The sequence below is a fragment of the Bombyx mandarina genome, chromosome 21 (genome assembly GCF_030267445.1).
Source record: "Bombyx mandarina strain Sakado chromosome 21, ASM3026744v2".
Taxonomy (NCBI): Eukaryota; Metazoa; Arthropoda; class Insecta; order Lepidoptera; family Bombycidae; genus Bombyx; species Bombyx mandarina.
Genome location: NC_143227.1, coordinates 2,668,603 through 2,685,404, shown reverse-complemented (window position 1 = coordinate 2,685,404; position 16,802 = coordinate 2,668,603). Strand labels below are relative to the sequence as shown.

Sequence of the window (16,802 nt, the reverse complement as noted above, 5' to 3'; positions counted from 1 at the left end):
AAAATCTTGACATCGCATGCTCTACTACCCAAGCGAAGCCGGGGCGGGCCGCTAATTCTCTATAAGTGTGGAAAATTTCATACTCCTCCGTCCGAGCAATTTTCGTAAAAAGGGATACAAAGTTTTTGCTTCACGTATTAATATATAGATTTTCTGAGTCGATATATGTATGTATGAACTCACAATCTACTTTTGGTTCGGATTTTTACTGCTAAAACTAACAAAAAAAGGCATCTGATAGAAAATAATAAGATCTGTAAAAGTCGTCGTAGCCTAAAGGATAAGACGTCCGGTGCATTCGTGTTGAAGCGATGCACCACTGTTCGAATCCCGCAGGCGGGTACCAATTAATTTTTCTAATGAAATACGTACTCAACAAATTATGTTCATGATTGACTTCCACGGTGAAGGAATAGCATCGTGTAATAAAAATCAAACCCGCAAAATTATAATTTGCGTAATTACTGGTGGTAGAACCTCTTGTGAATCCGCACGGGTAGGTACCACCACCTCGCCTATTTCTGCCGTGAAGCAGTAACGCGTTTCAGTAACCAGTAACCACTTAACACCAGGTGGGCTGTGAGCTCGTCCACCCATCGAAGCATATTTTTTTTTATGAAGTATCTGAATTCCGTATCTTAGGAGCAGCGAATGGCACAATCTCATATATATTACAACAAGTTAATATCGTAAGAAAACGTTCGTAGCAGCGGGTTGTACTAGCAACGCAAACGGTCAATAAAATATATAAATTACTAGGGGAAAACCCGTGACCAGCGCTGTTATTAGAGCTGGGTCTACCGGGATTCAAAATGTCGATTTCGATGTTATATTCGTGTTGATCCCTAAAATTATGTGTTAATGGGAGTGTGCGCGATGCTGGTGTTACATTTGAAATTAGCAGTGTATTGTGCCAATGAATGTTATGTACCTAATCGTGAATAAGTTGGGGGTGATCGGAACTGTTTACTTTTGATTATTAATGATATTGTCGGCGAACTAATTTAGTTCCCGTAATCTTGAATATTTATTTTCCAGAATTTATATTCTAGTTTTGAAGTTGATACCATCCTACGATAAAATTATGACACGTCATGCCTCAAGGTAGGTAGCGGCATTGATTTTGATGTTTAGGGCCCGGTAACACTAAAAAACTTACGGTAGCATCAGAATACTACTTCGACAAAGCGGCGCGACACGTTAACCCTCTTATCATGGCCGCCGTTAATTACTTATCCGACCCAGGCAATGGAGCAAAGCAAAACCGCTGTCGCACGAAGCATGTCTTATCGGAGCTTGTGGATCCACTCTGGATCTGATGTTTAGGATCTTAAAGCACTGGTTCAACGAGTGAACTAACCCATAAACACAGCCCAATGAGTTTCTCACCAAATCTTCTCAGTGGATCGCGATTTCGATTCCGCGAACACTGCTCTTTAATTCTCTAAAGTCAGACCCGTCTGGGCGTAGCTGAAATAGCCCCTTAGGCTACCAGAAAATAGGTAGGCAAAAAAGGTCTTGAGCTCATTCGTCTATAGAGTGCAATGGAAAACAAATTAAAACCAATTCGAAATCATAGTAAAACTACACGGCGAGTAGTTTTTTTTTTTAGGAACTTTTATCGACATTTTTTATTATTAAGTCACGCACTAGCGGAACCCATCACCAGGAGAACGTGGGTCCCGGAACCATTTTACGAGCAGCACACATGCGTTTCAGTTGCTGACGAATTATTAAAGGTGACATTTCACTTTATTAACCTTGTTTTTCCCTTCGGAGGTTATCCGTTTTATTTGTTATTCGTAGTTCTGTTTGTTTGGGAAAGAAAAATAGCGCGTGAATCGTTATTTCATGTCCTTCGCGCGTAATTTATCTTATTGACTTCTCGACTTTGAGTGCGACATTAACTTTTGTCAGACTCCCGCGTGCCCGAAATTCACTGGCTTATTATTCGATAAAAGACCAATTCAAATTTAATTTTGCTCATAAAATTTCATCTACAAACTACAATCGCAATATCTCAATGAGAAAACTCAATTATCTGGGGCCCTTGCTCGAACCGCGATCGCTCTTACTCCATTACAATAAAGCACATTTTCGGTCATAAACCCTCATTACAACGCTCTGCTGCTTCCAAGCATAAGTCATAATTCGAAATGTGAAATGTGAGGTCAACTTTGGAAGTAATTTCTAAGAAATGACTTATGGCGTCATGGACCGTTTTGCAAAATTAGATCGAGGGTCGGTAGCCGCCTAGGGCTGTTTTGAATTTAATTCTATTCCGAATTAAATTCATTTCGGTGGAGACGTATAGAACAAAGGCGAGATAGGCCCTTTGATGACGAAGCCTATTGGAATTGTAAAAACTGTGTAAACCTCGAGAGCTTTATTAACACGTCCGAATTGATTTAACTTACTGCTAACAACGGCGAGGGATCGCGAAGACGCACCGCTCTCTATTCATTTGATGGAAGTTAATTAGAATTTTGAACTTTGCTGAGAACGATATTACAATAGAATGTACTGTATTGCTTAATGACACTCAATTTGAATTTCGACTTGATGAGGTAACAAAAATCAAATTATATATCAATACATAATCAAAATTCGAATATGACAGTTAATAAAAATTAGAAGGAAAAAAAATGATCGTCAATTTTTTGTTTTACTCGAGAGGTAACACAACCTCATAGTCTACCTGGTGTTCAAGGGCTATTGGAGCCCACCTCAGTAATGCGGCGGCTTTCGTAACCTACCTAAACTAGAATACACTGAATGCACTGTTTCAAATCTTTTGCAAGACTAATATTAACTACGCATCCAAAAAAAAAAAAAATTTAAGCATCCAATCACTTCGCTAATCAATGTTAAATCTATAAAGACACAAGATATCAAACGGTGACAAGTTCACAAAAAACAGCCCCATTAATTCGTAGGAGCTGAGGAACGATGCGGAGCTCGCTGTCGCCCCATATTTTACTTTTACAGCAGAAAAGGGTGAATCCGATGTTTGTCAAGGGTTTGTAGTAATAGCGCCTCGGAGGAGGCCTTCTAATCCCTCCGGAGGTCCGACTGACCTAAAATTGAAATTCTCAACCCTACCGAGCGATGTTTCACCGACACTCGGTCCACTTTGTAACATTAAAGTTTAAGTAATGGTGGTATTTGTGCAAGAGAAATTTTCTCGTTTCACTTGGACTGTATCGTGAGAGGGTTTATTGCGGTCAGTCGCCCGATGAAGGGAAAGATAGCAGTTTAGCGCGTACATTCTGAACGTTTCTGGTTTCTCGATATTATTTCCATAATTTTGTTGAAATTTTTAAGATCTGACGATCTTTCACGACCGTGGGCTACGCCATTGAGTTTGTGTATGACTATACAAGTACACATATATACCATGGTTCAGTCATAATGTCACTCTCACCCGATCAGGTTGTTCATATTTCCTAGTCTAAAACCGAGATTTTATTAGTCGGAAATGATTTTCTCCGATACAGCCATTTCAATGTAATGGCTAGCAAGATTTATTCTAATATTATTTGTTAACCTAATTCCAGTATTCCCACGGGCGAAACGTATCGCTACAAGTAACGGCTCAGTCAACCTCGCGGCTATAAGTTTCTCTCGGGTCTACAAGAAGATGTAAGAAGCAACTTATGCGAGTTGATTTAAAAAATTTACTAATGACGCAAACTTTACGAAAATTCCATCATTAAAAATAACGAACAAGTTTCTGGTTCTACAAAACTCGAAACTTCACCAGATATAAAGGTAGAAACTGACCAAGTGAATGCTGGATTGTCTACAGACTAGGGTTCCGCAGTTTGGCCGAATATCATGATTAAGATTCAACATTTATCGGGTGGTGATTGTCGTATCGTTTTAATGAACTTACACACTTTTATTTTAAATCAATAAATACTAACAAATAATAAGACTATTGCAATGCTATACCCATTTAAGATAGATAGCTGTAATAGCTGATTTTAAAAAAATAAACGTTGTTTTACGATTTAAAAGGGAAATTTAATTTAAAAAAGAAGCGCTTGAGCGCTATTGCGTACCATTTATGATGGTGTAGCTCAGACCATACGGACAAGGATACTCACAGAATGAATACCAAAAACGAAGAAAAAATATCAGAGAGAAAACGGCGTGATATATTGGCAACAGCGCTAAAATCAGACTGAATGTAAAAGGCAAGGAATGGATATGGAAGCCTATACGATGAGAGGCAACTTTAAATTTAGGTTAAGTTTTTGTTACAAAATAAACCAAATGAAACTTTTTTTTTTAAGTTATTAGCATAAAGGCTTTTTGTTTTAATTTATTTTACATATGTACGTTAAACAGAGCAAGATATTATCTGATTGGTAAACGAATTCCATGGGCTACGTGTGAAAATCTTTTCTTGAAGATGGGATTTAGCAGCTGGTACCCGAAAATTTTCTATTGATTAAGAGATTTACGCTGATTAAATATGTGGCCATCAAAGAATGGACGAGGACAGCCGAAGATCAGGCTCAGTAGTGTAATTTGGTATAATTGGAAGAGACTTATATCCGACAGTGATTGACTATGATGATGGTGATGGTTTAAACATCGACTCAAAAAGCACTTCAATTTTTCAATATTTATTTAAATCTATTCCATAACGTTAATTAGACTACCCGATCGAAGAAAAATGATAGTAAAAAATGTTTTATTAACCCATAATAAAATTCAGTGCATAAGAAATTGCTTACAAATAAAATTAAGTTTCCTTTTTTAAACTTCATAAAAAAAATTGGTTTATTTTAATGTTATATGTAGTGCTAATTGTACTTAAGTCAAAGATCGTGACTTACAGACAGAACAAAAATTAAAAGTGTTGCTAAACAATTTGTTTGCTAAAGTGTCTGATGACGGAACGCTAAAAAGCGGTTCAAAAGGAAACTAATTAAGGTGCGTATACTCGAAACAAGACAAGCTATTTAATTAAAACGATTATTAGAGGCGAGTCTCCGCTGTAACACGGGTATCTCATTACTACCTGTGCGTTGGCGTAGATGGAGTTGGTATCGTGGGTTGGTAAAATAAAGTTTGAAAAGAGTTGTTTGCAGTGAACTACGGTTTACATGTACACTTGCTGATTTGAATTCTGAAAAAAAACCTATGGTTAATTTAGGAATACGTTAATACTTTAGCTTAATAAACAAACTAAACTAAGTCTTATTAAACTAACAATAAGTCTTGCCAATAAGACGTTCGGTGCTTTTATCTAGTAACCTCTTGTGGGTTCGCGCGGGTAGGTATCATCACTCTGCCTATATCTGCCGTGAAGCAGTAATGCGTTTCGGTTTGAAGGGTGGGGCAGCCGTTGTAACTATACTTGAGACCTTAGAACTGATATTTCAAGGTGAGTCACGCATTTACGTTGTATATGTCTATGGGCTCCAGTAACCAGTTAACATCAGGTGGGCTGTGAGCTCGTCCACCCATCTAAGCAATAAAAAAAGGCGACTATGTTAGTGTCGTTAGAAGATAAAAACTTTTCAACCTATCTTCATTTTTGTAGATAGTTCTAAAACAACTGGCATACTAGTACGTGACATAGGAACTTTATTCTGAGGGATTTACGATCGAGCACCTTTTAGTGCTGGGTAAGGAGAGAATTTCATATTACGCAGCAGATCTCCTGTAAGTAGGACTGATTTCGTCAAGACTGTGATGAATTGAGTCTTGTACCTAGCCACCAGTCGCCACTAGAAGCATTTGATTATTTATTAAATAATAATAATAATAGTTTGCTAAACATTGAAACTTTATTTCGTTAGTTTAGAATTTCACATTACGCAGCAGATATCCTGTAAGTAGGACTGATTTGGTCAAAACTGTGATGAATTTAGTCCTGCATGTAAGCACTGGTCGCCACTCGAAGCATTGGATTATTTATGAAATAAATAAAATTAATAATTATTATACTTTGTTAATTATACACATTGAAACTTTATTTTGTTAGTTTTAAAATATTTGGAAGCGATAGGCGTTCATATAACTCCAATAGTCTCCCTCTAGTGGAAATATGAGATGCGGGGGTTGGCATGGCAGGGAGGCTTTTTAGTGGGTATCCACTCCCACGTTTTCCCACTGGGCCGCCCCGTGCCCCAGCGGTGTCGGTTCGATTTGTCTCTTCCCTATAAAAACCTTTTTCAGATTGAAATAATTTCAACCAGTTCACCTTATCCAAACGAATTCACATCAACGGAAAAAAAATACAAGTCATTCTAAAGCTGAATTTGGTGAAGCAGCCTGGAAAGAATAAAACCAATACTGCTCTTAAAGGCAAAACTAGATCATAACCAATACACTTTGGGGTCATCGATCGATACTTAAACATTCTAATACCAACCCTATTTAGATTGATTCAAAAATACATTTACAATAAAACTACGTGTTCTGAAACTAACACCGACAGAAATGAACAAAACTGAACTGAACTGAACTATAACAGTCTCGTTTTGGATCAAAAATATCCTTCTCGCTCGTTTCCTACAAAAAACGCTGAGTTAGCCGAACGTGACAGTAGTGTGTAGTCACGTAGACAAGTCTTACAGGGTGCAACGACCTCGCAGGTGTATAAAAACTACGGGGTGCGCCTATTGTTTGATGTACGTACGTGACTGAACCTTATTTGCAGACTATGGTACGAATTTTCAGGACATTTCTTTTTTTGTTTTACTAATTTTTATTTTACGTAGAATGAGAATCTAATAAGTTGAATCTAAACTTTATTTGCCTGAATTTTAGAACGTTATTCCTACTGTTATAAATACTGTATTAAATTCTTATTTGACGGTATATTTTCTCATATTTTTCATTTCCAACTATTGGATTCGCAGCAAAGAATTACGGTCATAGGGTGCCATAAGATAGGGCGTACACGCATATCGTTTTATTTAAAATGAGATCGCTTTAGCAATACGCGTCTGGTATTCATAGGACTATGAAATAAATAAATACAGTATTAGACTAATGGGTGCTGACTGCACTTCACCTGGCATTGTGACAAATCCATAAAGCGGCATAATTTTCTAATGCCACTTCGTTTGTGAGCTAAAAAAAGTTAGCACAGTTAGTTATTTTAATTGATACCCCGTTGATGGACTACATAAAAATAGCACTAATATCCATTCCTAACGTTGCAGATAAATTTAAAACACGAAATGTAATAAACATCAGTATATTATCAATAAAATAGTGTAATGTACATATATTACGTGAGTTATTTGACCATAAATTTAAAATGCTTCGACGTAAATGTAATATCAACACGAATAAAGCACAGTAATAAATTTTATTTGTTTCTTTAAAATCGGTTTTAAATTCGTAAGACACTTTGAAAATATTTCCGTTCATTCTAAAGTGCCAGTTTTTACACATAAATAAATAAAAAATGACACTGTGCGTAAATAATAGGATTTTTTGGAATTGGCTCTGCTATTTAGTTTTGCTACTTAGCTATTTATTGGAAGACATGGGTATATGAATGTGGCATAATTGAACCTTATAGGTAGAGGCGGTGAGGACAATATCGTAGTTACTATCAGGCCTAAACTACCAAACTACTGGATTAATTTTCATGTTTGAAATATTATCCAGTCTTGATTTTTTTTATATTATTCGGATAGCTCATCAAGAATCGATATTGATTATAATGCTAAGCAACTAATTACCGTTCATTAATCGAACCAATTATGCTTATCTGTACTGGAACGCACCAAATTAAGCAATTTTATGAATTTTGTGCCTCCAATTTTAGCATACGTTATTATTTCTTTCTACTTTTCATTAACAACAAATAAACTACATATAAACGCTTGACTAAAACTGCTCATTTTATAATTACTATTGTGTTGTAGTCAACACAACTGAGTTAATAATATCACAATCATTAAAGATCATCCAGTTTATAGAAACTAGGTAGTTAAATTCTAAACGCTACATTGAAGAACATAAATGCTTTGAACTACCCTAGCGCTAAATTTCACGACGATGCAATATAATTCTAATAGTATTTTCTAGGATATAAGATACAATTTCTGCAGGCACTAAGCGATGCAGACGCTTTTACGGATTTTGTATGCGCTAAGAATTAAAAACGTATTATACTATACTAATATTATAAAGAGGAAAGATTTGTTTTGTATTGAATAGGCTCCGATACTACTGAACCGATTTGAAAAAAAATCTTTCACTGCTTAGAAGCTACATTATTCCCGAGTGACATAGGCCCTAATCTTTTTTGAAAAAAATTAGGGATCCTTACTAAAACTCCAATAATGTAATCCAATGTTAAAAAAAATACCTAAAATATTCTTTACATCGCGTGCCCTGCGAAAACTATTGATGATAGAATAAAATAATGTACTACGACTTGGAGAACACATTATTATTTACAAAAAGTGTCGCGACATCATATGTCTACCTATCTTATCTTATACTTTTAAACGAGCAATTCTTGTATATATATAACCTGAATCTCGGAAACGGCTTCAACGATTTTCATAAAATTTTGTATACAGGGGATTTTGGGGGCGATAAATCGATCTAGCTATGATTTATTTTCAGATTTTTTATTTTTTTTTATTGCTTAGATGGGTGGACGAGCTCACAGCCCACCTGGTGTTAAGTGGTTACTGGAGCCCATAGACATCCACAACGTAAAAATGCGCCACCCACCTTGAGATACAAGTTCTAAGGTCTCAAGTATAGTTACAACGGCTGCCCCACTCATCAAACCGAAACGCATTACTGCTTCACGGCAGAAATAGGCCGGGTGGTGGTACCCACCCGCGCGGACTCACAAGAGGTCCTACCACCAGTAATTACGCAAATTATAATTTTGCGGGTTTGATTTTTATTACACGATGTTATTCCTTCACCGTGGAAGTCAATCGTGAACAATTGTTGAGTACGTATTTCATTAGAAAAATTGGTACCCGCCTGCGGGATTCGAACACCGGTGCATCGCTTCAACACGAATGCACCGGACGTCTTATCCGTTAGGCCACGACGACTTCAAGTTGTTTTCAAATGTTTCAAATGTTGTTTTATTCGTGTTTTCAATAATCAACTCTTCCCTACATCTATTGGCGAATAAGAATACTATTTTTCTTAATTGAGGGCAACTAACCGCTTTAAATACACAACAAGATGGCGTTATCAAAAAAAACGCGAAGCGATTGGTTCAACGTTCGCGAAACCACAACAAAAAATATACCATCATTTGAAGGTCAACATAATATTGAATAAAATCTTAAAATAAAAAAAATTTGATGGCAAAAAAATAAATTCGCGACACGTCTTAGGAATAAAATGTTAAGTAGAGGTATGTCGGATGGAAGATACCGAAACGAGTTCACGCACCGCTGATTTTTGTTAGGGCCAGTCATGGTTGGGAGAGAAAAAAATATGTCTAATGGCTTTCACTGTGTTTAGTATCTGCGGGATGAAATTAAATTTAATACATACAATTTATGTGACATTTTTATTAGACGGGAAAGGTACTGTTGAGTGGGACGACGAAACAAATAGATTCACAAACAAAATTTATAAATTTGTACACATTTGCTTGTATTACCTTTACGGCATATCATAAGAATACATCAAAGGCAATATTAGCGTTGTCGAAATTGCAGATAAATCTACAAAAAAAGACGTGTTGAACTCGGAGACTGCCGCGGTAAAGATATTGCATAGCATTTTTTATCAACTTATGCAATTATAAATCGACAATAATAATTTAATATCAAAACAACAATAAAATAAGATCCGGCGAGAAACTCAGTGGGCTAACTTTCAATGAATCTGCTACATTGTGAGTATTCCATTTTGACCGCGCACTCACTAGAGGGGGCTACATGGGATAGAAACACGCCTTTGGATGCTAGTTCTAACTCTCATTCGCCCAGAATCAACGGTTTAGCTAGTTTATTTTTAATGCCACTCCAATTACTGAATGAGTAGTAGGAGTAGTAATAAAATTCTTCGACTAAGCGATAGAAAATGGCATGCCCAACGCATTGTAATGTGATATAATTTTCTATATTACAATTCCGTTTGTCGCCGATAGATGGCGCTTGACAAAAAGCTGAATCGCGCTATCGTTTTGTTACCCACTAAATTATATCACATATTTTGATAGTACATAAATCGATGTTAAGACTTCTTACTTTAAACACTACACGAGCGCAACGTTAGAATGTGTTGAACGCGAGCTACATAGTAGGCGTAGTGAGGGGTGGAAGGTTTTTTTCGTTACTGAATTTCATGATTCCGCTCTCAAGAAGCGCTAAAGTCCCGCGATAAAATCTATGCAATAGCTTAAAAACTCTGTAGTTTGGTTACATTACCTATCAACCAAGAGAATTTGTGGCAAGAAAATATATCGACTATGTTCTAGGTATGAATTAACTATGTTCTAGTGGTTGCCCAGAAGACAAAGAGCGCTACAATCTGTTCACCAGACAAGTATTTTGCTCGATATGAGAATCAAATCCACAAGCCTTGGCTGAGAAAATAAAAGCGACAACTAACGCATTATTAAGTCAAGTCAAGAGAATGTTCAGAATCAGGCATTATAAAGAAAGCAGACATTAGGTAGCTGAAATCAATAATCCCTCAGAAGCAGAATAAGATAATTTATACACGTATAGTTTCTCTACGTAATTGAGGTTTTAAATTCACATTCATTGTGATACCTATAAGCTCCGGCAACCAAGAGGCTGTGAATTTTCGTGTCCATAAAATAAAAATAATATGAGCACTTGGTAATCTATTTACAAATGAAAACTTTTGATCCCAGTAGTTGAATATTATAAGATGGCATTCATGATGTCACATATAAAAATATGTAAGCTTATACTGTTCTTCAGTATGATTTTTCGACTCTGATTCTACTACTTAAAGTTCCAGCAATGACAATTTGCAATGGTGTTTCTGTGATACCTCCACAAAAGAACAAGCAAAACATAACCTCAAACGAAGTTCATGGTCAGCAACTTAATAACCCAGAACTTTACGACTTGAACCAGGTACTAAAGTTTATTAGCTGGACTGTTTTTTATTCCTGTCTCCTGTAATTACTGTGAATATCACAATTTTAGAGAGAACATATGCATATTTTCGGCATATCATCACACTAGTATCATAGACCTCTTACTCTGTGAAGCTAAACAACCCAAATATTTTCATGCCTAAGTATTCTAATATCACTAAGTGCCTTTAAAATTTTAATAACCCGCGATAACGCTTTATTAAGACATAAATTAACCTATACCGGAATACTTTGCAGCACTAAAACCGAAAGAGCTTTGTTCAAATTTCCCCGGGATAATCTCTGCGCTGTGAGCTGGGCCAATTGATGAAATCTTATCTTTATTGTGACAGCCATGATCCCGTTCCCGGGACTAATCATGAAGTATGGGCCAATAACAAACTTCGGTATCCCGGAGTTAACTTTCATTAGGGCACTCAAGTTGTAGTCATATAAAAACGTCAATCTAAACTTAACTTGGATTTATTGTCACCATGTTGCTAAATTCCTGGTAAATTCTGACATGGGCCTAGTTTTGGGGAATGTATAACCTTTTCCTAAACTATTTTAAGGATTTTGGGCCCATACTGTTAGGTCGAACTTGGACCGGGTTGCGTTTAGAAATCCTCAAGAGGCTGTGGGTTTCCTTTAGTTTACTTACAAGTAGTTCGTAAAGTTAGAGTTTGTTGTTAAAAATGTAAAAACACGTTTAATGAGCTCTTCAAAATACAAATAGGTTCTTATTTACATTAAGAAACAAAAATAATATAAACGAAACTATCTTCGTATCGTAAAATGAATGCAATAAATAAAAACAAAGAACCTCGAAAGCTTGAAACTGATCCAAAAACATGAATAAGCTCGGTAAAAGCAAACTTTTCACAATCAGTAAACTCCTCATACAATGAACGGTAATAGTTTCGTAGAAATTTAACAAGTTGCCGAACTTGGCAAAGCTTCCAGTAAGCCTGATTTCAGACGTGCTTTTTTGGGTTATCGACATGGAAACTGAGAAATAAATTAAAGCTCACTAAAAGCATCGGATAAAGTTCTTTACTATTGTTTCTCTTTTGGCTTTCATGGAATTTACAAAGCTGTGTTATAATCCTGTTCCAGTTTATCTGCGGGGATTTATGAATGTATTAATAATAATATATATTTTTTTATTTGGAATTTTAAAATCATCCTACACTCTCCGTCTAGTGATAAGATTAGATACGTATACTTATATTAGAGCTCCATAGTGACGTAGATGGTATCAAACAATTGTTTTCAGTCAACGTTTGTAGATAGCCACCCCGAATAGTTGCACGAGTTTTAAGAAACTTTCCCCGACCATTTTCACTCTCTTCTTACACAATTTGATTACATCTGAGTTGGTAACAATTGGATAAGGATCTGGGCATGTTTGGGTTTACAACAACTGTAAGGGCAAACTGTTTGTTGCTAAATTCAAACTCAGTCAAACAAAACTAATCTCTGAGGGGGATGTGCTTGATTTTATTGAAATTGTTAGATTTCGGTTTCAGGACTTCATCGGAAACTGGATCCTTGTTCACGGTTTGCAGTTTATTTAAAATAAAATGACAGCTATATAATAAGCAAACCACAAATCTGATTTGTTTTTAGTGATCTGTGTGCGTGTATATTTTTGGTGCAAGCGTTAATGACATACAGTGAGGTTTTAAAACGAAAGGAGTATTTGCCGTAGTTTGGGAAACGATGCAGAGGTCCAAAGGTGCGGATGTCAGTTTCCATCTTCATATTAAGTACCCTCCTAAATAGCGCCGTAGCTAACTCATGAAAAACTTGGAAAAAATTAATTCATCCACAAACACAGAAGTTACGTCCGAAAATAATATAATTCTCCGTCCAAAGTAAAAAAAAGACAGTATATGTTCGTTCCACTTCGAAATTTAATAGTGAATAGCGGTTGTATATGTGAAGGTTAGTAATGACGTCATCTCCCGAATTTTACGCCGACGCAACTCCCACACTGAACGGATTAAATTTGAGAACGGACTTATGTATTTCAAATGCTATAAAGCAACAGCCCTGCTATGCGCTTACTTACCCAATATGTTAATTTCAAAAGAATTTAAAAATAACGTTTAATTATAAGCATTTCAATAAGGTATCACATTGTCATGTGACTTTAATTTATACAGATGATGTGATATCTATGGGCTCCGCTGAAAGATCGGGCGAATGGTCAGCTTTTCTGCCCATAGAATATAATGGTTGAAAATAAGAGTATTATCTTTCGAATAACAACAGAGATTATTAGATCATCAAATAAGATATCTCTTTGTATTCCAACCGTAAATTGAATTTAATCTTAAATTAACTTCACCGCAAACAAATAATGTAGTAATGAAATTAGTAATGCGGCTTTGTCGGAACTAATTCAAAGATTGCGAACAATGCCTTTGCTCAAGTTATTTTTCTGTAAGCTAAAGTTATGTACTTGGTCGCTGAAGTTTGACACAAATTTGTTTATTTTTTTTAATTTCAAGGATTTTTGATTCGAGACACACCATTTTTTAACATACTCAGAATGTAAAAAAAAAAAAAAATGTGTTAGTAAAATAAGCTACTGTTATGTGTAAGATTTCTGGGAAAGGTTTTTATTTGCTAAAACGATTTGATTTTAAACCTGAAGTCCATAGACAGTAAAAAGTGATAGACATAGGCGTCCCTTGATGGTTTTGTGGCAGAGATAAACAGAGTAGTGGTAAATCTCCTCATGAGCTTACAAGCGTGCCTTACAATATGTTCTTAATTTGCTATCAATTAGATTGGTCAATTAGATTACAAAACATGTCGATGCATTTACGTCGCATGGATTTTACTATTGCTGTGATGGGTAGATTAGCTCACAAGCCGATATTAAAAGGTTACGGAGCTCATGGATATAGCAACGAAAAGACCGCATCCACCTTGTGATGTAGCGTTAAAGACTCAATAAGATGTAATGCGTGTCTTAATCATCAAAGTGGACCGTTTGAATGCTGCGGGAGAAATAGGCAGGAGAGTGGTACCTACCACTGCGAACTCGCAATACCCCAAGTGGACAATAAGGGGCTGTAAATTGTGATGTACTGGTATTACACCCAGTGGATGCTGCTGCCTATTTTCGTGCGAATCCGTTTACCTTTTGCGACAACCTCAAAGGTCATAACTTGACGTGTGACAGATATTTTTTTATTACTTAGATGGGTGGACGAGCTCACGTCGGCCACGGCCCACAAATGCATCAGTATAAGACTGAATACATATTCGATCAGCCTCATAAAAAGCCATCTAGAGCTCAGTCTGTACAAGTAAAAAAAAGGATTGTAGAAAGGCAAGTTTAGCTTAGACCTGAGTTTTCTTGAGGTGACATCTATTACTATGGCCTTATGCCTGAATATGGGTGGTAGATTTGAGTTCTCTGGATCCAATAAGGCCTTAATACAAATTAGGCCATGAGTTCCTTTAATAAGAATGTACAATGAAAAAAGGCGAACTTATACTTCTTCGATTTTTACGAGTAGTAGGCATAAATCGAATTGTTGATGCTAATAACAATAAATAAAACGGATCGTTAATTACAAAGTTAAACGTCGCGTATTCAACAAAATGTCGCTAAAACCAAATTGCCTTTTACCACTCGGTACAATGACAATAAAAAACACGAAATCAAAGTGTAAAAGTGCAAAGGAAGCTATATCTTCAAATTCGTGAGCCGTGTACTCGAAGGAAATAAACACTAATATGTTTTATCCGTTCAATTAGTTATTCTTTCGAGCATCGTGGAATCACATTTCACACAGACGAATAAACACACCGACGAATTCAAAGAAAGGCTTTACATATTAAAAAAACGCCGTGTGAATACTTGCTGAACTTAAAAGAGCAAACATGAGGAGACGAATACTGAATGGTAATACGAAATATATGAGGCGGCCTATTGCTGTGCTGTTGTTTTATTAAAAAGCCCTTACTTAGACGTGTCCATAATAAATTCAACATCTTAGACACGGATAAGAACACGCTAGTCTACTATACTTTCGGACCAGCGTATTTATTAATTTGAAAATAGTTTGAAAAGTCAGACGGTTATTATAAATAATAATTTAGATTTCAGGTTAACTCCCGTCATTAGGTTAGGGATCATATTCTATGAAATTCGGTAGCCACTGACCGAATTTTTTTATAGGCATGAATTTTGATCCTGGTCTAATCATGAATGCTGGCAATGTCAGAGGAACAGTTAGGCCACGGCTTAATCTTTCCAACACTTCGCTTGAACTACTTGCCATACTCATACCGTCAGGCAGATGGTAGGCGAAAGAAATATCTCTGGAACTGCAGCAGTTTGTGATAGTAAAAATAAACTCTGCCCCTGTGCCCTGCCCTGATTGCATTAATATATTTTGTTCATTTATTTGAACTCGTATTTTTTAATTTATTTGATTTATTTACCACATTGAAATATTTTTTATCTTACCCTTTATGCCCTGTATCGAATCTAATGAGATACATTGAAATTCGTCTAGAGGCTTAGGCTGTAGTTTGCCAAAGAATTTGTCATACACACGCATGCATACATAAACTCTGAGGGTATTAGCTCTGAGAGTCAGGGTATACATATATGTTACCCTGACTTTTCGACAGTCGAATAGAAAGAAGATAACGGGATTATAATATGTGAATAGCCCAGTAGTTCGTTATGTTGAACTGCGTTAATTGGAGTTTGTTAAAATTCTTGGAAAGTTAAAATAGATGACTTTTAAACTGTCACTAGTTCTGTGTAATCTAAGAAAAGCATCATGCAACAACTTTTTATTTAAATTTGAGGCCTACCAGCAAGACATGGGTCCTCCTTGGATGCGTCATCGACAAATCGAGACTTACCTGGAAACAAAAAACTTTATTTCGACAATAATTCAAAAATTGGTACATTTGGGCTTTTGAAGTCGCATAAGTATAAGGGCTATTTAATTTTGGGCCTCAATTTGAAAAAGAAACACATTTACCTCGTGATATCTATGGGCTCATATAATAACCAAACACCAGTTGGGACGTCAGCTATTGCGCCATTTGTAATAAAAAAGTCATGTTATTTACGTGAACGTTTTCGTGGTTTTTTTACGTTATTGTATTTCAGTATATAAATCAACTGCACTAGTCACAGTTACACAACAAATATTCAAGGTACATTTTCTACGTTTACCGTTGGGCCATCTTTATTTGAAAACTCGGAACTTTTGTATTAATATTCTTACTGCCTTAAAAGTACACACTAAATTAGCTCATCTCGAGAGTACTATATTTTTTAATGAAAATCGTTTTACCCGTTCTAATAAGTACATTATTCGCAAAAAGGATTTCATAAAGATTTTATATGTCTAAGCGGAACGATTGTCGCGGAACTTGTGTGCATTATGATGCATTAAAAAAATCGAATATATTATGAAAAACTATCAAAGTTATTTTACTTGTGTGTTCTATATCACCAGACTAAGTTAATATCCTCAAAGTAGAAACGATTTTATACGTACATATGTATATCCTATCTCAAAGGGCATACCTACTAAGCGGATAACTGCTTTGTAGACAATAGGAATGTTGTTCAGAAATTGTGTTACGAATAACATTCTTGAGATTATTTCAAGGTTTATGTTATTGCACTTAAGGAATCATGTGAGCCCGCAGTGGTAGCTGATTAGCGAAGCTGTTT

At 36.0% G+C, this 16,802-nt stretch overlaps 1 protein-coding gene across 2 annotated transcripts in view; it reads right to left on the bottom strand.

Moving 5' to 3' along the window:
* Nucleotides 1-16,802, bottom strand: part of nAChRalpha1 (nicotinic acetylcholine receptor alpha1) — a 277,216-nt gene that overhangs the window by 200,439 nt on the left and 59,975 nt on the right. Inside the window, exon 3 of one of the 2 annotated variants that reach the window (XM_089736569.1) lies at nucleotides 15,926-15,976. The exons of the other annotated variant lie outside the window; for it this stretch is intronic. The gene's annotated coding sequence lies outside the window, so the exon portion shown is untranslated. The remainder of the gene's footprint in view (nucleotides 1-15,925; nucleotides 15,977-16,802) is intronic. 2 annotated transcript variants of the gene reach the window in all.